Here is a 23,005-nt window from a genome sequence, read left to right as displayed (position 1 = left end):
TTTCTATAGCCGGGGGCAACCGGCGAGGTGTGTGTACAATCAAACGTGTGTTGACAGGCGCGATGGACATCACACAGTTATGATGGCCTCAACCTGCTGTAGGTGACACACCCCCACCACCACAAAGACACACGCACAATTACGGAATTACTGTTAGTGTTTCACTTACTGTTTAACTAGTTGTAGAAAAAGACATTTAAAGAAACATTCCACTCTAATATACTTAATAAATAAAAACTAAATAAATACTAAAATATGTGTGCTGTATATTTAACTGTGGAAAGCACTTGTTTCTGATCGGTTGATAGAAGCCGGCTTACATTTCTTACACTTACAATGTCTTCATTATCTTATAAAAGCCACAGGTTTTAAATACTCTAAACAGGAAAAGTAATTTGATGTTTGTAGTAGACATTTCTCAGAAAGTTTTCCCCATAGTCAATCATGAGAAATGGACTGTCTGCAAAACAATGAATACATTTTTTTCTGAGCATCACAACCATCTCGAAATGACTCCTTGTATTATCAGGATTTGATGCAATCAGTCCAGTTCAATTTGAAAAGACCTGTTTCAGTAAATGATTTCATGTAATTAACATCTGCCGGAAACCAGCAACAAATCAGCTTAACCCATCCTAATTAGGATTGGGTTGGGTTGGGGAGCCACTGTGCAGCGCTGGGACCAATGCCAGATCTAAGCCAGTGCCTTGGACAGAAATGTACTGGGAGACAAAAGATAAAATCCGTAGCCATATACCCACTCTGTTTGAATTCTAAAATGTGGCCTCCACATGACAGGCCCATTTATATATACCAGAGTGAAATTATTTGTCTTTTCAAGTAAAGAAAATCGAATACCTTTAAACAGACCTCAGAATCTGTTTTTGCATCAGATTGTTGTTTTGTCGTATGACTCTAACAATACAGGCCTTTCACGAAGTACGTGTATTCATGTGCAAAACTATCCTTAAAGTGAATATATTTTTAATCTAATGTGTGTAGTGTGAATAAAATAAATTAATAAAATAAATTAAAAGATTTAGAAAAATTAACTTTAAGTGTTTTTAAGTTCGACTGCATGTTCATGTGTCTGCTGGTGCGTGTATGTGGATGTGTGCTCTATCTATCTGTGTGTGCACACTTGCATTGTGTGTGCTTCTGTGCGTCTTTTTTTAGCCCTCTGTGAGCCCAAAACAAGGTAAACGTATAATAATAACATCTTCAGAATGTATCTCCCCGTCTTTCTCCCTTGAGCAAAACAGCACACACCACACACACCTACCCCTGCCTCCTCCCCCCAGCGGTGCAAGGAGCGTCCGGGTGTGAAATGTAAAAGGGAGAACGCTGTCGTTCAAACTGTCCCAACCACCAGTGTCTCCCTCCCTCCCTCTTGTTCTTGGTTTCTTCCGGCGACTCTTCCTCATGTTTGTTTCTTACTCTCTTTCTCTGTCACTATTTTTCTTTCTCTTTCTCTCATTCTTCTCCCCCCTCCCTCCCTCTCAGGTGGGCTAGCTTCTGTAGGTTGCAGGTGCGCGGGACCCCTCAGCCAATGAAAAATGAGTGCCGTCGTGCACCGTGACTTTGATGAACCTCGCGGTACGTCGGCCTATCACTCTTCTCCATTTGGCTTCCCCCGGAAAAACCGGTCTGTGACACACACAAACACGCACACACACACACACAACTGGCAAACGCTCTGGACCAAATATTTGTCTTGTTGAAGGAAGAGGCTGCGCTCGGGTAAATACGCGGTCAAGAGGGCCTTTTTGTCTGTGTGTGCATGAGTGTGTGTACTCACATAATACCCAAAATGTGGAGTGTTTTTGAGATTATTTTTAGAAACTTTTAAGAGAAAAGTGGACTGAAGGTAAATACACTCACCTGCCACTTTATTAGGTACACCTTGGTAGTACTGGGTTGGACCCCATTTTGCCTTCAGAGCTGCCTTAATTCTTGGTTGCATCCTTTCAACAAGGTGTTGGAAACATTCCTCAGAGACTTTCGTCCATATTGACATGATAGCATCACAAAGTTGCTGCAGATTTGTTGGCTACACAAATCTCCTGTTCCAGCACATCCCAAAGGTGCTCTATTGGGATTGAGATCTGGTGACTGTGGAGGCCATTGGAGTACAGTGAACTCATTGTCATGTTCAAGAAACCAGTTTGAGATGTTTGAGTTTTGTGACCTGGTGCATGATCGTGCTATAAGTAGCCATCAGAAGATGGGTACACTGTGGTCATAAAGGGATGGACATGGTCATCAATAATACTCAGGTAGGCTGTCCCATTTAAACAATAGTCAATCGGTAGTAAGGGGCCCAAAGTGTGCCAAAAAAATATCCCCCACACCATTACACCACCACCAGCAGCCTGAACCATTTATACAAGGCAGGATGGATCCATGCTTTCACATTGTTTATGCAAAACTCATCTGAATGTCACAGCTGAAATCAAAACTCATCAGACCAGGCGACGTTTTTCCAGTCTTCTGTTGTCCAATCTTGGTGAGCCTGTGCAAACTGTAGCCTCAGTTTCCTGTTCTTAGCTGAAAGGAGTGGCACCTGGTGTGGGCTTCTGCTGCTGCAGCCCATCTCCTTCAAGGTCGACATGTTGTGCGTTCAGAGATGGTATTCTGCATACCTTGGTTGTAACGAGTGGTTATTTGAGTTAGTGTTGTCTTTCTGTCATCTTGAACCAGTCTGCCTATTCTCCTCTGACCTCTGACATCAACAAGGCATTTTCATCCACACAACTGCCGCTCACTGGATATTTTCTCTTTCTCGGACCATTCTCTGTAAACCCTAGAGATGGTTGTGCGTGAAAATCCCAGTAGATCAGCAGTTTCTGAAATACTCAGACCAGCCCGTCTGGCACCAACAACCATGCCACATTCAAAGTCTCTTAAATCCCCTTTCTTCTCCATTTCTGATGCTCGGTTTGAACTTCAGCAAGTTGTCTTGACAATGTCAACATGCCTAAATGCATTGAGTTGATTTGATTAGCTTTTTGTGTAGACAAGCAATTGAACAGGTGTACCTAATAAAATGACCAGTGAGTGTAAAGTGATCTTCAACAATATGTAGACTGTAGAAAATTTTGGATGCAGTTATTGCCCTTGTTGATCTGTGTATGTCTTTTTCAAGAAATGTTTAATTTCCAATTAATCTGTCACTACCTGCTGACTGGGATTGCTTATCACACAGAGAGTCGCCTAAAATTGAGATTAATGTTATAAATGCATAGGATTTACTTCTGATGTATAACTCCATCCACTTCACCACTCTGTAATTTGAACTGTCTTTAAATGTCCATTCTCCCTCCCTTTCCCAAATTCTTCCCACATTTCTGAATGTGTAAGACTTGACATGGAAAGACAAACCACTGTCCAGAGGTCACTGTGTGTGTGTGTGTGTGTGTGTGTGTGTGTGTGTCAAAGGCATTGTGTGTCTGGTATCTGGTATAAGAGCAGCTGTAAGAGTCGGGGGGGCTAATCCCTCCCAGTTGGTCCCTAATCCGGTTCTAATCCCTTTAAAACTCTCTATCAGCCTCTCAGGACCTCAGCGGGGTTAAATCTTGTCAAATCTCACACACACACACACACAATGACCCTGCACTGTCAGTTAAGTGTTAACAAGTCACTGTCATCCCTTGTAAGTGAAATGAGCTTCTCTCCACTTCTTAAAGAAGATTATGTGAAGAAGATAACGTTTTCTCACAGCAGGTTGCAGGTGAATGAGCCTCTGCTTAATTTCCCCTTCTTTATTTCAGTTTACTGACCCACTCAAACTCCCTCTCAATCACTCAAGTCCCCTTTATTTTTCTTCTTGTAAATTTGCTGATTTTGTTAGACTTAAAAGTGAACAAGATGGTATTTAGTGTCATAGGACATTTTGAACGGACAGGACAGCTGCCTTATGATGTAAGTGTGCTAATTCCTTAGAATAACTGAATACAGGATTTGCAGTACAATTAAAGCCAATTACAATTATTTACAGAACAGATCAACTACTTTATCAATTGTGTTCACAGTGATTTGAATTAAACTGTCTTCTGTTTATTTTTGTGTGAATTCATATGATATATTCACCCTTATGTCAGCTCATACTTTGGTGGTTTTGCAGCATCCTGTTCTTATAACGTGCATCATCCAAGTAAAAGAACAAAACCCCTCTATTAGGTTAGCTTTAACCTAATTCAAGCTACTTTTGTAGATCTGAAGGAAAAAAATATTCTTAGAAAAGTTTGTAAATATTCAGTGTAAACAAGAATCTGGTGTGTGTGTGTATATATGTATATGTATATATGTGTGTGTGTGTGTGTGTGTTTTAAACAAAATAAAGGATGAGGTGGTGGTCAAGATGTTCAATCATCTTCTTACTGAAATTACTGAAATTCTCATCCATTTTTAAAAGTTGAAAGTCAGTTGAACTCATATTGTAGTTACATCAGTTTCACCAGTGATTTAATTGGTAACATAATGTAAAGCAATAATGTGTACTGTTTCTATTGTCGAACATAGTTTAAAAGACAATTATATTTATAGGCTGGCATGCTTTAATTTTCCATTACCATTTTACACACAAAAAGGTCTGTAAAATGCAAAAAAAAGTACCCACTTTCATTATACAAACATACACAGACACACACACTCCCTATAATCCTCCCCCTTGGCCCCCTCCTCCTCCCAAACAGACAAATGCATTACACAAATGAAAAACAAGTGAGAGGCTGGAGGAGAGGCAGGGAGAGGTAGAGAGGGAGGGAGTGAGATTTTATTTAAGTGTTCTTGTAAGCCATCTAAGATATTAATGTTGCAAAGCTGCTTATCAATATTTAAGAACATAAAAGGAGTGTGAGGGCGGAGGTGGAGTGTTGTGTGTAGGAAGGGCAAACCAGGAGGGACCTGCACTCTTGAGGTGTGTATGTTTGTGTGTTTGTGTATATTTGTGTGTTTGCCAGAGCCACAGAACAACAATGAGAGAGATGAGGTCTGTCTGACAGTTAGAGAAGAGGAATTGCTCGGTCTCTGTCCCACTAAAAGCTTTAACACACCCGCAAACATGTGCATACACACATCACACAGAAAGTGAACGCTGTTAAGTGATGGTCAGGATGGTAAATACAACTGCTAATGCCCCTTAACCACAACATCCTTATTTTATGTTGTGGTTAAAATGTACTGATTAATCTTTATGTTTATGCATGTATTATGCATTTATGTATGTACACATGTATGTGTACTGTATATGCACGTGTGTACATGTATAGTCTGTCTGCACTATTTGTATTCACATATGTCTTTGCCATATATCAGTTGTATGTACACAGGTATCAATTTAAATAAGTATTTAGTAATACATTTATCTGATGGTAAGAGCATGAACAATCTGAAGAACATCCTCTTTGAGGATCAGGAGAGACTTGTTTCACAAAAAGTTCCATCATTCAATTCAGTCAGCTTTATTTCAGGCTATGGATTTTATGTCAAAGACATGTATTGTTTTGCAGAGATATCTACTGAAGTTAGCATGCTAACCTGTTAGCCCCGGCCCGTCCTGTGTTGTAAAACCACTTGTACCTCAAGAGCCACATTCTTAACTTTCATAGTCTAATAATTATACAACTCACTAAATGTCTCCCTCTCGCTCCTCTCCTGTCCCCACCTTAATCCACCGTATCTTTGTCGACCACGGAGTCAGTCCTGTTCATAGCCGCTGTAAATCACCTATGTACTGAATTCCCTGTTGCTGTGTTCGAGGCTGTGTTTGGCTCACTGGGGGCGGCTGAGCCCGGCTCTATAACCAGCTCACCTGTCTCTGGTGCCCATTCCGGACATAGTCAGCAACCAGGACTGCTAAGTTAGCTGCACGGCTAACTGAGCTAACTAGCTAACTGCAGTTAGCAACGGTTATGACCTGATATGTTGCCACCTATTCTTTTAGAGTATGAATTTGACAGGTGTTGAGTAGTCTCAATTCTTATATACGTTGGAAAAAAAATCTTATTCCAAACTGTCAGACAGTATAATGTATATTTTGAATCACTCTTCACTAGTGAAGCTATATGATATTCACACTGAGTGAAATTTTAAACCTAACAACAACAACGTTTTTTATTTTATTTTAAACAGACATGGGAAATCAAGTAAAGAAATAATTGTTATTGTCAACATCTCTTTAAATAAAGACATCCTTCTACTCCCTCTTACCTCTCTGCTGCGTCCCCCTATTCCTGCCATCTCTCCATCCACCCAAACCTCCATCTTCTATGTGCTTCAGTCCCTCCCTAAACATTAGAAATCATCAGGGAGAATGATGAGAGGTCTGCTCGCAGGAAGAGACTAAAGTACTGCAACCTCTCTGGAGAGAGAGAGACACAGACAGAGAGAGAGAAAACACAACAGAAATCCTTTTCAGTTCTCCTCTCATCAAATGAAAAAATAAACCAACAAAAAGCTCCTTTGTCTAAAACATGAATCCCGCATTTAGTGTGTCAATGTGTATGTGTGTGTAGTACACAGGGGACAAAGACATTAAGGGGTGAGCAGCATGAGCAGAACTCTGCAGGTGTTTGCCACCTCTGTAGTTCGAATACATTAAAGCTACACACACACACACACACACACACACACACACACACACACACACAGTGACCTCTGGACAGTGTTCTGTCTTCCTATGTCTTCCAGTGTCATCCCTTGTGCTACACATCCAAAACACTTTCTGAACACAACCCACTAAATGATGGCTGCAGGGTGGAAGAGGTGTGTGTGTTTGAAAGGAAAAACGAGAAAGACATGAAACAAAAAAAGAAGGATAAAGATTTTGTGGACGTGTGAATGAGGGAAACCGTGTATGTGTGTGTGCGTGTGTGTGTATTATGACTCGAGGCAGGGCTAGATGGATGGGTGTTCTGACCTCCCTACGGGGGTACAGGCACGCTTATTTACACAAAGCACCCTTAGGTGTGTAGGAATGTGTGTGTGTGTATGTGTGTGTTTGTGTGCGATTCAAGCCTCCAAACTTAGTCTTACAGAGAGCAAAACCGATAAATACAAAAGTTTTGAAGATGTCTTTTTTTAATCACTTTACCACTCTCCCTCATTTAGGGTAAATGTACAAAACAAAAAGGTGGAAAATAACTCAAAACCTCCCAGAGGCTCACTGTCACATGGGATTCTATAACATTTTAGATAAAGATGAGAGCTCATTAATCTCAAATTATTGCTGGAGATAGGAATAATAATGGACCTCCATAGAGGTACACAGGCAATTTAATGGATAACTCACCGGGCGGTACATACATTATATGCCCAAAATATATGGTTTTCTGGTCAATTAATTCTACGGCACACAATAATATTTTTAGATGTTTGTGTGCTTCCAACTTGGTGTGACCCGTTTGTGGAAGACCCTCTCCCGTAAAAACATGCCAATACCCCTGTGCAAACTATAGAGATAGCAAATGGGAGTTACCTGCAGTCAGGTTCCAAAATCAGATGAGGAGCATTCCCAGGTGGAGGTAGATTAATGCCCATGGTTTTGGAATGAGATGTTCAACAATCACATATGGGTGCACTAGCGAAAAAGTATTTTGCTGTCCGCATTTGTTTATGTAGATACTGGATACACTTTAGCTACAACTAAAATGGACATCCAGGGTTACACCAGCAGGGTGTTTCCTGGCTCCGAATGGGCCTGTGATCGGTACACATTTCCGATAATACACCACTGTGGTTAAGGTTTGATTAGGGCTAATGTTAGTATATTCATTTTAATTTCAGATAATGGTATAGGCTACTATCTAGCTTAACACTATAATAATAATTCCAAATGGTCAAAACAGCTGTTTAATTTTTGCGGGTTGTTTTGATGGTGGTTAATCTCTGATTTGTTAATGCTAAAGTAGTAACTTGTCTATAGACGGGTTTCTTGTATACAAACACTACTGGATGCATCCGCAGCCGGGGGGCAAAAACGCTTTGGTAGCCGGTCAGAAGACTGTAGTTAACCACTGTAATCAACGTAGATTACACATTGTCTGTAAATTCTTGTTGACCTAATAATAAACTTCCATTTCAGTAGTTCATTTTCAGGAAATGTGAAACTTAGCCTGTAGAAAGAAACTCTGGCAGATAACGTTACTGCCAGTGAAGCATCCACTCGGCAGGACAGAGTGGCATTAATCAATTTGTGTTTTGTAAAAGCACTGAATACTTCTTTTATAAATGTGTGTGCAAAACAGTAACGTTAGTTCAGTAGTCGAGACGCTTGCTTGATTTTTTTATCTCAGACAGAGGCGTTAAAAAACGTTAAATGTTTCGTAAAAATCATACTGCTGCTGTTATGAATGCACAATCAGTTAAAATGGTGGGAGGGACCTGCTTTGTTTTTTATTCTTTTTAAAAAGCCTATATCCATAGCCTTCATGATTCAGCATCCTCTGGTCTGAGAGGCTGCAGTGTTTTCAGTTTAGCTGGTTGTTGACTCCTCAGCTTAATTATTGTTCCAGTAAAGTGGATTCATTTCTAAAATGCACTGCTGAACAGGTTTCCTGTCACTTTTAAGGATGGGGTGCGTTGGTTGAAAGTAATTATAACGTAACAAGTAACGTGACTATTTACTTTTAATACCCAGTAATAAGTAAAGTAATATTGTTACTTTTTAAATGAGTAATAAGTAAAAAGTTTGTGAGAGTCATCTCTCCCATCAGCGCTAACTATGCAGGAAAAACCCCACAGAGGTTCTAGGACCTGTAACGCCAGGAATCCACTGGCTCTGGCTACAGCACGTTGCGGCTGCGCCATGGTTTTGATGCGTCCATAGCCCGGCGTCAGAAGTCACTGGAAGTGTCTCAGAAGCATTTCAGCAGCGGAGCGTGCAGCCTGCCCCACGTTATTGACTTGTAATTTTTGTGCTTCTATTACATTCTTCACAGCTCTCTGTGGCCCAGGTTTGTTCCGTCAACTTCGGGTTGCACATCCCATAACGAGCATTTTGTGCTTCTACTATGATTAAGTAGGCTATGTAGTAAATTGGTTTCTTTTTGTGTCTGTTTTAACCGTGAATATTGTTGTTTTACGATCGGGAGTCTCCACAGGGTGTTTTATTTTGGAAATTGACCGGATTCTCTATGCCGTTCTGTGCTGCTTGCGTCAAAAATAGACCTCCTAATCACTCAAGCATTGAAGGGCATTTTTCCCCCTCTTATTGTTTTGTTTTAAGTTAAAAGGAGGGACATAACTGTCACAGTCTAATTTGAAAGATTAATAAAAAACTGTATTGACCTTTTGTGTTTATAATCATATTGAGTAATTAAATATATATGTGATGTGCATGTCCTGGATGAGTCTACAACACTGAATTTGGAAATGGTCCTTAGGGACTCCATCTGTGTCACTATAAGGCTAATGGCCAAAAGCTTCTTTGACATGTTTGTATTAGAACTTAAGGTGGGTGGGTGAAGGTTTTGTTGGAGTGGGTATCGATGAGGGGCCCAATTTGGAAAAGGTTGTCCCCCTGTCCACAATCCCTAACGGATGGCCTTACCACATCACACAGGTTTGTTTTTAGTAAATAATTTAAAAAACCTTATATTTACTCCAGTGAGCCTCAGACAGTGTGCACCTGTTTAGTTTTATTTATTTATTTATTTATTTTACATAATCAAGACTTACATTTATTTATGATGATCTCAAAATGCAGTCAATCAGCCGTTTTCAGCTATATAAAGCTAAATAAATCTGAATCCCTGACAATATCTTTCACAATTCAGCAGCAGTTTTTCTCCAGGTTTAATGTATGCTTGAATAACAACCCTGTCTGTTCTATACTCTATGTGAGAGAAATGCATTCTACATCCACAGAATCGCATTGATTTGCCTCTAAAAGGTGAATAAATTGTGTATGTATTTTATGGAAACAGAAAAATCTATGCCACTGTTTACAATGCTTGCTGCTTCTGTAAATCAGAAGGTGATCAATGTGCGTACTGACTCATCCATCGCCGGGGTATAAATATATATTTTGTGTATGTGTCCGTGTTGAAAGTGCATTTGCGGACATTGTAGTTTGCATGCTTACATTTTGTTTGTACAGTAACTTTTCTTGTTTTTGGCAAATTCTCAGTGTGTGTGTGTGTGTGACAACCTGCACATGTTTATGTTTCCATGTTATGTTAATGAATGCGTGCAAACAGGCTTCATGGTTGTGTGTTCCCGTGTATATTTGTGTGCATGTGTTTGTGTGTGTGTATGTCCTTTCAGCCCTCCAGCAGGGTCGTTTCTGTATTGACAACCTGCTTGTCCCTGTCATACAGAGAACATGAGTAGAAAGGCCATTCTCATTTAGCCTGATAAAGAGCCCGTAGCGTCGTAACGACCTCTAGCCATTTATAAATCATACTTTAACATGGGGGAGACGGACCTCTTACTGCTGACTGATTGCAGAATTGATCAAAATTACTCATTCATGAATCAGAATAGCATTTTTGCAGCGAGCTGAGCGCAATAGCAAAGCATTTTAAAAGGTGAGATGTTCTACTGGGAAATAACTCGGTGGTTATGGTACGATAAATATTGTAGTACTTATATTTGGCTGATCTTTTGCTTCATGTTGTTATGACTCTATTCCAGGGTTTAAGTCTGCAAATTATTATTTTAGTACATTTACTCAGTGAAGTTCTTTTCTTTACTTTCTTCCTTTGCTTCCCTCTTTCCTTTCTCCAATTCTGTCTCTCTCATTGTTTTTTCCCCAACCACCTGCCCCTTTATATTAATCTGCATAGGAACAATCAGCAGCTCATGTTTACTGATTCGCCCAATCAGGTATCAGTTCTCCCTGGAGGTTCAAGGTCCCCATTGACAACCCATTGAGTGAGTGCGCGTGTATGTGTGTGTGTTGTGGACAAAGGAGGAAAATCCCTGGGAGAGTCGAGCAGAGCGCGTTGATCGATCCTCTGCAATTACCAGCCAATCGAAATGTGATTTATTTCCCAAGGAATCATTTCAATATCAAGAGAGCCGGCGAGAGGATGGGAGCGAGTGTGTGTATGTGTATGTGTGTGTAGGGAGATCCTTGTCAATAAACTATCACTTACCCCTCTAGTCTAGTCTTCTTCCTCTATCTCTCTCTCAACCCATCCATCTCTACATTTTCTGCCTGCCCTTTCTTCCTCTGTCTACTTCTCTCTTCCTCTCATGCTCCGTTGCTACATCCTTCTTCTCCACCCCTATCTCCTCATCTGCATCCCCAACTTTGTCTGTCCATCCCTTTTTTCTTGTTTCTTCCCTTTCAATACTCCTCGTGTCCATCTTTACCTCTCTATTATCCATGTCTCCCCCCCAATCTTAGCTTTCTGTCTCCTCCCTGTCTTTTGCTTCTTCCCCTATATTCCTCCCTTTATACTCCACTCCCCCTTCCTCCCTCTCCCTCTATCCAGCTCTCCTCGTCCTCCCTCCCTCCCGCTCTCCCTGACTGCTCCCCTGTGAGGCTATCATTCTGAGGCCTTGTCAATACGACCAGTCAACCAAACAAAAAGTCCAACTGACCAATTGAGGTATTTTGACTTAATCCCCCCACCCCTCCCTACCCTCCTCCTTCCATCCTTTTCACCACGTCTCCTCCCCTCCTCTCTCCTTGTCCGCTTTTTTGCACTTAATTAAGTCGCGAAGTGGCTGTCAGGAATAATTTTTTGTTGCGGCACAGGGCTGAGGGCCGCGGTGGACTTGACATTTGATAATATTGCGTCTCCACGTTGATTGAAATTGATTTTAGGGGGGAGAGAGGGCCCCTGCTTGCCACCGCTGTGATCGTTTGACAACTCTCAGCCAATCAGCCCCAAGGACAGCCCATGGTCCCCCCCTCTTTTGGCATGGCAACTCATATTCCTACGAGTGATGGCTAGGCTTGTGTGTGTTTGTGTGTGTGTGTGTGTGTGTCAGTGTACCAAGGGTCAGACATAGAGTACCGTCGCAGGGTCATGGAACTGGAAGTCACATTTCCCATAAATCAGCTGGTCAGTGCAGAGGGAAAAGAGTCTGAGCTCGTGCACAAGAGCGCCTGTTCCCTTGTGTGTGTGTGCGCTTGTGAGGTTATTTTGTGTATGTAGCAGCATTTGAGTGAGTGCAAGTAGCACAGGCACACACATTTTGTTTTGTGTCTTTACTCAGCAACCTCTGCCCCCTTCAGCTACGTTTTCCCTCGCTAGCTAATAGAGGGTATAATGTTAGATGCAAATGACTGTTTTAATTGTTGCCTTATTAGCAGGGAGTGGGGGTATTAACTAAAGAACATCATGATGAAATGCCACTCAAAAGCAAGCTGCAGTCGGAATCAATCAGGGCAATTAATTACAAACAAGAACACCACCATCAGTGTTTCCATAATGTTGACAATCAGACTCTGCAGTGCTCTCACTTCACTTCTCTCTCAGACTGTAGGACGAGACCTGAAGCACGCAGCGAAGGCCTAGTTTCCTGTACAGGTCCCCAGCATGTTTACTGCTATCTTTTTATGGGCTGTTGTCCCAGGGCAAAACTTAATTGTTATTTTTGTTGTTTTAAAAGATAAAGTATTTTGGAGCACCCTGCCTAAGGAGCGTAGACTGAAAAGGCAGTGCTTTAAATTACTTGTAATGCTGATTTAATTAGTTTTGAACAATTTAATTCTCAATGTATTGGACATATCCTTTGCCAGATATAATTATAATTGAAAACCAGAGTCTTTTTTACTGTTTATCTTGCTGACACTTATTATTTTAACATCCTTTGTAATGAAAAATGCAATACAGATAAGCAGAACAGCATCATCAAGCAGCATCAAGTTAATAATATGATTGTTAATTGAACCAAAACTATGATGTAATATGGAAGTGAAGAATTACATATCTTGTACTATTTGTCATAAAATGTACAAAATGTTGAAATGTTTTGAATGTTTTCCATCTTAATTTCATGTAAGTTTTAGTATTCTGTCTCATTTAATGAAATGGTAACATTTACCTCATATTTTGTTATTAATAGATCAGATTTAGTCAACGAAGGTTCTTATTCATTCAAACAGAATGATAAATAGTCACATAAAGGTAACTGGATCCAGTTGACCCAGTGTGCTTTCAGTACATGTCGCACCTGATGTATAGATTGGTGATAAATGATAAGAAAAACCTGAATAAACAAGTTACCCAATGTTTGGTGAGATTGAAAATGATGGGAATAAATTGAACATTTATAATGGTTTGTTCTTTAAATTGTCACCCGTGCACATGCCATGTTCTCTGAGAATCAGACTGAGCTCAGCTAGGGATGGGTACCGAAACCTGGTTTTGAATGGTCCAGGTCGAAATTATTAAAGTCCTTAGTGTTGATAAGCTCCGACGATAAGGGCTCTTTTGTCAGTACTTTTTAAAAGGTTTTGGTGTCATTGACTAACACACTTGAGCCTCTTTCCTACTCTCTGTGTTGGGGAAGAGCTCCTCCACATCCACGTACACACAAACACACATGGAGTGAAGTCAGCGGCCAGCACAGCAGAGGCTGTGGTGAAGTGAAGATAGTCCAAAATAGAGTAGACCACAACTACCCTTGTTACTGTAAGTAAGTGTAATAAAACAGTGAGTAAAAAGCCAATACTTGAGCACGACACTTGTTTATCAAGCGTGGTAGAAAGCAATATTTTAATCTGTTTCCCCTCCTCTCTCTACTGGAGGTACCAGCAAGCAGTGGATCACAGCAACAGCAAAGGGAGGAGGACAGGAGGAAGGACTGATACCGACTGATGTCTGAGTTCTTCATTCTTTCTAAACTTTGTTCAGTATTTTATGTCCAGCATGTGATTTATTTTATTATCGTTTTAGATTAGTTTCCAGTGAGATATTATTGAGTTTAGTGACTTTGCTGTTGTAAACTTTCCTGTTGCTGCTCTATGTAACATTTAGTTATATTGAAAATATTCAATTTTAATCCTGTTCTGAATTTATTTGTTTTTTAAATAATATATTTTAAAAAAGAACCGATACGAAATACTCGTATCGGTTAAAGAACTGAACCGATATCGATAAAGTCTTAATGATACCCTTCCCTCAGCTGATTTCCTCTATATAAATATCCACAAACTATCAGAATGCTCACAGTCTTTGATTGCTCACAGTGGAGTTGAATCCATTGGAATGACTATTGTTTTTTAGCACCCACCTAGTGTCCCTAGGTGTCCCTAGCCTATACACATTCAGTCCTTTGCATTCTCATTTGCTCCTGTTTTAATTGGGTTATGGGTGTCGCTTGGTATGTGTCTGTCTCCAAGAGCCGTTCCATATTCCTGATGAGGTTCTGTCTTCTAACCCCCTTTTTCAGGCGCTCTAATCGCCTCTCGCTGCTCGAGGCAACAGACAAACTGTACCAGACACACACAGAGGGGGAATTGCTTTTATTTTGGAGGAGCTTTTCTAAATTAATTGTGATTTTTTTATTCACCAGCGGTTAACTACAGTGTTTGCTCTGGTAACACGGCCTAGATAAAGATACCCTCAATAACAGCAAAGGAATGAACAGAGGTGGTGGGTTTCAACAAGGCCTTTGGAATCATGCAAATGTCATGATCAGACTGTGGTTGCCTATTCACTATGTTGGAGAAGGGTGAGACACTCTTAACACTCACCAGTAGAAACAATAATTTGCCAAGTTGAAAAAGACAAGATAAAGAACACAAAACAGCACATGGTGCTTGATGCATTGAAATACATCTGGAAAACAAATTAGAAGCTGCTGATTTTCTTTTTCTTTCAGTATAGTACAGCCCGTCTTTTCATCTAATGCATACTGGGATGTGTCATTTGTTCAAACACATAAAATTACCTTTGATTGAATTTCTATGAAAAAGACCTATAGTGGCTGTGCAAATAATGACTCGTCTATGAGAACACACCCACCAACACAGCCCTCTGCGTTGTTTCAACACCGGACTGCTTTTAGTCCAACGGATCCAAATTTGACACTGGACATTACTGTTTGCATTATATTCCCTACCAACCACCAATGGTTTGTTTTTACCAAAACCACAACCAAAGTTGTTTTATTTGCTTAAACTTAATCAAACATTTACCAAAGGGTCACCAGATCAGGAAACAATCATATGGGTTTTGGAGGGCAATAAGTTTAAAGGGATTAGATGGATGAATTGCAGGATGGATGGATGAATAGAGGCTCATTCCCCCCAAGAGCATATTTTGTTTAATGAACACAATCTTTTGAAATCTCTGAATGCAAAGAGTTGAGAAACATTTTCTCACTATGATAATCCTTTTTCATCGTTCATTGGCCTTCCTTCCTTTTTCCATCCATTTTCTCATGCCATCTATACCCACACCAGTCCTCTCCTCCTCCTCCCTCCCTCCTCTTTCATCTTGTCTTCTACTCTAGTCTGCTTCCCTCCTCCTCGTCCCTCTCCCCTACTCAGCCTTCTTGTCCAACAACCCAGCTATTAACCTCTGGCCTCATGTCTCTCCTCCCATCACCGCTGCAGTAATTAGGAGGTCAATCCAACCCTCCTCTATCATTTACGCTGACACACACACACACACACACACACACACACACACACACACACACTTTCTTTGCAATATTTCTTTCTCTGATAGCACACAATGTGACATATTCATTGTGTTACCAGCTACGCCCCAAATACACTCACAGAAATATACATGCTCATAGACACACGCACACAGATACAAATTTCATTTTCAAGAAACTGACACTCAATTACAGATTGATTGCTGGTCAAAAGCAGATTATTGGTCAACTCTAATGATAGGGGTCAACTTGTAGGGATGGGGAGATTATTATTCAATATTATAATAAAGAGTCCCTCCATACAATCATCTCATACTGTAACAAAAAACGTATTGCTTCATGTTTATCAGTGTTTTTACCAAAAATTGTCATAGCGTGAGATATACTTGAGAATGTACATTCTTAATGGGAGAAATAAGTCTTAGAACAACTTATAATACAAACATATGCTCAACTTAGTTCCACCAATATTGAACACATGGCTTGGACCCTAATTAACCGACTACTGGACCAAAATATTTAAAATTTTGAAAAACAAACATTTCTAACCCATTAACAGCAATGATAAAAAGCTACTAACTACTTGCTAGAGTATGTTCTTATTATCTTGAAATAGAAACACGCTCCCTCTCCTAAATTTGAAGGTTGGATTAATATAAAGTATTGAAATGTATCAAACTTGTAACTCAAAAAATGGTGGTTAGCACTGTTGCCTCACAGCAAGAAGGTTGTAGGTTCAAACCCTGGTTGCCCCGGCCTTTCTGTGTGGAGTTTGCATGTTCTCCTTGTGCCTGCGTGGATTCGCTCCGGTTTCCTCCCACCATCCAAAGACATGCAGGCTAGGTTAATTGGTGTGGGTGTGAATGGTTGTTTGTCTATGTGTGGCCCTGCCATGGACTGGCGACCTGGTGTACCGCCTTTCGCCCAATGTCAGCTGGGATTGGCTCCAGCCAATGTACGCAGGATAAACGGTTGACGATGGATAGATGGATAATTGATTCACTCAAAATGCAGTATATATTATAAAGCATAATTATCACAACATCAATTTTGTCCATACTGACCTATTACATGACATTAAATGTTTATATTTGAGAATTGTTAAATATAAATGAATGAATGAATGAAAGGTTACATACAAGCACATTTAATATGGTAATTTGATGCAGAATTTTAACATGTGTTATTAGCTAATTACACATTTATGAACATGTTCATCTCCATACCACACGTACACGTACATACACACACACACACACACACACACACACACACACACACACACAGCAGGGTTGACAGGACTGTGCAATGAGCTGTCAGAACAGTCTCTCTGTATCACACAGGTCATTGGCTGATCCCTGTCTGTCTCTTTCTTCCGTTCCATCTCTTTCCCTACCTTTCCCTCCATCCCGCTCTCTCTCTCTCTCTCTCTCTCTCTCTCTCTCTCTCCCTCTCCCTCTCACCTCTCCTCCCTCCCTCCTCTGCGTGTCATTAACACAACATACAATTAAAGTGTGTGTATCAGTGTCAGACCCCTGCTATTAACACCTCAGCCTAAATGGCACTTGGCAGGGAGCTGAATGGCAGCTTCCTCCTCCCAGATAAACGATTAAAGGCCCCGCACACGCGATCAACGCCAAAACACGTTAACACCTAATTAGCTCGACACAGCAGTGTACAGTACTGCTGAGGTGTTTGTAGGTGGCCTGACACTGTTGGGCTCCTGTCACCTCGGTTGACATGTAATAATTTAAGCAGGCGATTTAAATAGATTCATAATATTTTAGAATGTATTATTTTTAATAAGGAATTTTCTAAGTAATGAAGATGGCCTTTTTATTGGCTTGTTGAGCTGCACTTGTACCATCTTGTTTTAAACAAAGTCAGCATATTTACAACATTGAAGTCAAGTAAAACTAAACTACCGACTACTGATTTTGCAATGGCTGACACCAGGCTTTCTTTCAACCAACTACACAGTCACCTGTTGTGACCCCAGCACGGATGACACCCAAAAGAATGTGGGTGAGTTTATCTGATGTCCCCTGCCCTCATTTTTTTTAATTAATTTTGAAATAATCCAATGTTTGCTCACATTGCAGTACAACAAAGCTCAAACAGCAGCATGTGTTATAGAGGTATAGGAACCCAAGGGAAAACTATTTTTAAAAAATCCTTTCAAAAGTCTCCAGACTACAGTCATTCACACACACACACACACACACACACACACACATCAACACCAATGCAGCAGTAAATATCTGAGATCTAAATCCTCTTCACAGCATTGCCTAATTACTCCCAACAACATGGTAGCTGATTAACTTGTAATTGCTGCTCTGAACGCAGCCTGTCCCTCTCTTCTCGTTAGGGTTATTACTGACTATAATTACCGCTAATGTGCAAAGAGGTACACACACGCACTCACACACAAAACCTCACGTGTACACAAACATAGATGCAGGTGGAAACTCATGCGCAAGCACCTAAACGCACAAGTTGTCCTTCAGACACCCATGCGCACACACGCACACACACAAACAAACACACACACACACACACACACCTCACCAGGAGGATACTTATTTTCTTGGAAACTGTGACTGGTGCACAAAGCAATAACAGTGAAATTCAGGCAACTAAATTCATTTTCAGTATGTTGCCTCATTTAAGCAATGCGATTCACAGCAGCCAAAATCCTGTAATGGTCTTCATCACTTCATGTCTTGCCAGTGTCCTTTAAACTTGATCACATACCCCAAATCTGACATTTTTGAGCCTTAGAGTGAGGCCTATGGCATGTGTTCTCCCTACCATTTGTGATTTTGTGTGTGATTTGTGATTGAGATGTCAGCAACATGCATGCTGAAGCATTTTCTCCTGTTCTACTGGTTAAGAGTACCACTTGAACTGCCATAAAGCTTAGGGGTAAACTAAAGAAACAATTTTAGAGGGCAATAACAAATCCCCTTTGATAAATTATTAGGCCAAGCCAATGCTTTAACAGATAACACAACAAAAACATGTACGTTTTGCATCAAAAGTTCCTGGCTTTGAAATAATCATCCAAAAACAATCTCAAGCAAACAAATGATTATAAAAATGTATTTCCCATGTTAGTTGTTTTTTTTTTTGGGGGGGGGGGGCTAAGTGTTATATCCTGTCATCATGGAGATCATATCTCAAATTGTTTTGATATCCTGCAGGAAATCAGATAAGTAGCGACATATGTTTTGCATTTCCATAAAAGCAACATTTGTAGAATTAACTATCTGCTTGTAAAACCCAAACAGGGAATTTAGAAACGCTCATCTCTTTATGAACTTCCTCACTTCCCCAAGAATAAAAACACACAAGTAATAACATTATTATTTATATAAATACATCTTTAAATCTAATGAGCAAAAACATACAATACATATTAACAAATATAGGCACTTGCCAGGTGATTTCTGACAGGAAAATACCTGCCTTTTTTGGAGCAAATTTCAGCACTTGACTATGATTGTTATTGAATATTAGTCTTCTTTGAGTTGATGGTAGCATGCTGCCACTAGTTCATCGTCTCACACTCTGCAATACAAGGGGCTTCTCTTTTCCTCTTTCTGCCTCCTCTGTTTAAAAAGGCTTTTGCGTGAATATAAATCCGGCTTAATCATAATTTTCCAACTAAACTTGCTGTGGAGAAAGCTATGAGCGCAAAGCTCCTTTTAAGTTCATAATCACTTTCTCCTTTAGCCGGGGATAATGGTACTACTTGCGGGAGATTTAGCCCACGTCTGACTTTCTCTCTCTCTCCTGCCCTCCCTCTCTGTTTCCCCCAAACACTATCTCTCTTTCTTTGGACCATTAGTGATATTGCCGGGCTGCAGACCTCTGTGTTAAGTCACTTAATCAAAAGCAATGGGTTGAAAATCTTGTTTGGCCTCTTACGTCTGATTCATTCCTGCAGACAAGAGCTGCAGAGAGACAGAGAGAGGGCCGGGGGGAAATAAACGGAGGGCGAGACAGATAAGTAGAGGGAAGGGAGAGAAAGTATGCGAGCGAGTGTTGATAGTAAAGTGAGATGGCAAGGGAAAAAGTGGGTGAGAGAAGAGAGAGGACATTAGGAGGTGGTACTATGTGTTATCAGCTAAGCAGCAGCAGAAAGGCTATCATTGGCTCTTTCACCCTCCGGGGATGAGGAGGCCACTGTTCCTCTAACCACTTCTGACCACCTCTCATCAACACACACACACACACACACACACACACACACACACACACACCCACACCCACACACACACTCACAGAGCATTTTCTCTAGTTCTTTTCTTTTTGATGTTGCTCATCTGACTTCTTTGTCAGTATAATTCATGCATTTACTTGTCTTCTTCGTTCCTCTCAGACAACACAGCCGAACAGAGACCTTAAAAAGTCAAATGTTCAATTTGCCAGTCTGTTCCAAAACTGTTACAGGTAAGGAAAAGATCATGGCATGGGTTAGCTTTAAGGTTAGGGTGACCTTTGTTGTCACGATTACAATAAACCATCGGTTATGGTAATGGAACGATCTTAAAGAAACCAACCTTGGCTGTTGGTAGGACAATTTAAATAAACAGCGGTCTCCCATAGCAAAGTTAGATGTTTTCTTAACCCATCCATCCAACTTGACCTACTTACTCAGCAGACTTTGTGGCTAAATAATTCTTTCAGCGACTAGAGGGTTTTGTTACTTGAGCATTAACATAAATCATTTTTGGGCATTTGCTGACATGACTGATGCTGTCATTTTTCTTTGAAAGACAATCTCACAAAACAAAAAGATGTTTTCTGACATTGGTTAAAATTGGAATTTAAAAAGGAATTTAAGGAATTATTTAAGGTATTATTTAATAAACTTTCTATCCAAAGCTATGGAAAGAGCTTTCTTCAACGGAATGATCCATATCAGTCTTGTTTTAAGATTAGCCACTCCACTGAAAGGCTCTGTTGTCTGTGACAGAAGCCCTTAGGTCAGCTAATGCTGCAGCCCACTCCCCGGTTTTTATCCTGCTTGACCTATCAGCTGCTTTTGACACAGTCAATCACAGGATCGTGCTATCCACACTCTTGGCAATTGGCATCTCGGGCAAAGCACTCAAGTGGTTCAAATCCTACCTCTCTGGGCATTCTTACAATGTGTTGTGTCAAGGACAATTGTCCTCCTCTTATTGTCTCTCCACAGGGGTGCCCCAATGCCTGATGCTGGGCCCCTTTCTCTTTTCAATTTACGCCACCTCACTGGGGCTGATAATTAGCTCATTTGGCTTGTCTTACCACTGCTATGTAGACGATACGCAACCCTACTTGTGCTTCCCGTCCCGACTGTCTCTCTGACATATCTGTATGGATAAAGGCTTGCTACCTCCAACTAAACCTCTCAAAGGGTGAACTCTTGGTCATTCCAGCCAAGCAATCTATCCACCATAACATCAAACATGGCTCCACAACCAAGAAAAACTTGGGTGTCATGATTGTCCTTTACAGACCATGTTGCTGCTGTCTCTCGGTCGTGCCGCTTTGATCTATTCAACATGAGAAAAATCAGGCCCTACCTCACTCAGTAAGCCACCCAGCTTCAGGTACAGGCCATGGTTATGTTTCGCCTCGACTATTGCAATGTCCTCCTAATGGGTCTTCCAGCTTGTGTGGTTCAACCCCTACAAATGGTTCAGACCGCGGCAGTGGGTCTGGTTTTCGATGAACCCAAAAGGACTCATGTCACTCCATTACTCAGTGTCCTCCATTACTCAGTGTCCTCCACTGACTACCCATGGCCTCTTGAATCAAATTCAAGTCACTAATGCTTGCATACAGAGTGACTACTGGGTCTGCGCCCATCTACCTAAACTCCATAATACAAGCTTAGGTTCCTTCTCTGCCACTGCGCTCCTCCAACAAACGCTGTCTGGCTTTGTCATCCCTACACAAAGTAATCTCAGTAGCGGCTGTTCACATCTGACACCACGATGGTGGAACGAGCTACCACACGCTATCAGAGCAGGGGCGTCCCCATTTAACTTCAAGAAGCTCTTGAAAACTCATCTTTTTTGAAACACTTCCTTTAATATCACCTCTACCCCCTAACCTCATGCCTAACAACCTAACATGCACTTCCTGTGTTCTTCTTTTCTTTCTCGTTACTATTCTCTTGTATTGATTGCACTATTCGTTAAGTCTTACTTCTTCCCCAAGGTATTTATCCCATTGGTGCCATATGTGCTAATAGCTCTTACTAGTATTTATTGCTGCTCTTACTAGTATCTAATGTCACTTGTAGATCTCTTACTTTACTAATACTTGTATGTTGTTCGTGACTTCCATATGAGGAAATGTAATAAAATCAAAATAAATTGCCTAGCAATTTGACTAGCAAGTATCAAGTAAAGTAAATTATCAAGTAAAACATAGCAAATATAAAAGGGTTGCTGGCCTGCTACCACTGGACTAGTGGAAATGTGGATGAACCAATCAGAAGCAGACACTCTCTGTCCCCAAGCTGAGTTGGGGGCAGAGAATAAGCTGTTTCAATGATGATCCTCACAAGTATAGAAGTAAAAACATGCATGTGTTTTTGTGTGTGTGTGGGTGTGTGTGTGTGGGTGTGTGTGTGTGTGTACACAGGAGATGATGGGTGATGGAGTGGCTCCATGCTCCATAGGGGGGCAAATGAAACATATGGAGCACCAGACCTCTCCTACTGTTGTACCACACACACAGATTTTGTTTTCATTTATTAATTGAAAAGAAAAGTTTATTTCCCCTCCTCAGTGCAGCTGACAGGTTTAAAAAATAGAGGGTTTGTCTTCTGGAGGATGTGCAGCAGAAGAGGGAGGAAACACATAAGGAAATAGTCCTTGTGTGCTTGTATTCATCACTATATATCCATGAAATAAACTTTCAGTGATTTGGAGAAGCAGACTAACAACCTGAAAAAGAAAACATTAGTTTGATTCTTCCATGGCCAAACCTTATATCAGTAATGCACTAGATTTTAACATCAATACACTCTACGACTTTGTCTTAGTTGTAGAACTTAAATCAGTAAAGGTTTCCTCTCCTAAGCTGAAGATCTCTGAGATGGTTTAAACGTCATAAGTGAATTGAATTTTGTTAATTATGGTAAAAGTCAAAAAGTGGGATATTTTCTTGTGAATTACCCTATGATGCACATCAGGGTCAGAGAGTAATCTTTAACCTCTTAAGACGATCGTAGTTTTCATTTCCTAATTGAGAGAGAGAGAGAGAGAGAGAGATTGAGGGACAGACGGAGAGCAGAGATAGAAGAGCGAAGCTGGTATAACTCTCTCATCCCTCATCTCTCTCTGTTAATAGCCTTTTATTTCATCTTTCATTTTGAGTGTTCAAAGTCTCCTGGATTTTGGACATTGCATTGTGGGATAGCACATTTAGCAGA

General features: G+C 40.7%; 1 long non-coding RNA gene across 1 annotated transcript in view; it reads right to left on the bottom strand.

Moving 5' to 3' along the window:
* LOC119914316 overlaps positions 1-23,005 on the bottom strand; it is a 102,503-nt gene that overhangs the window by 15,953 nt on the left and 63,545 nt on the right. Inside the window, exon 2 of the long non-coding RNA XR_005446762.1 lies at positions 6,211-6,361. This is a non-coding gene — a long non-coding RNA (uncharacterized LOC119914316). The remainder of the gene's footprint in view (positions 1-6,210; positions 6,362-23,005) is intronic.

This window comes from Micropterus salmoides, unplaced genomic scaffold (assembly GCF_014851395.1).
Source record: "Micropterus salmoides isolate LMB-PRFRI ecotype aquatic unplaced genomic scaffold, ASM1485139v1 Ms_hic_scaffold_20, whole genome shotgun sequence".
NCBI lineage: Eukaryota > Metazoa > Chordata > Actinopteri > Centrarchiformes > Centrarchidae > Micropterus > Micropterus salmoides.
The sequence above is the reverse complement of the archived record's forward strand: the minus strand, read 5'-3'. Positions and strand labels throughout refer to the sequence as shown.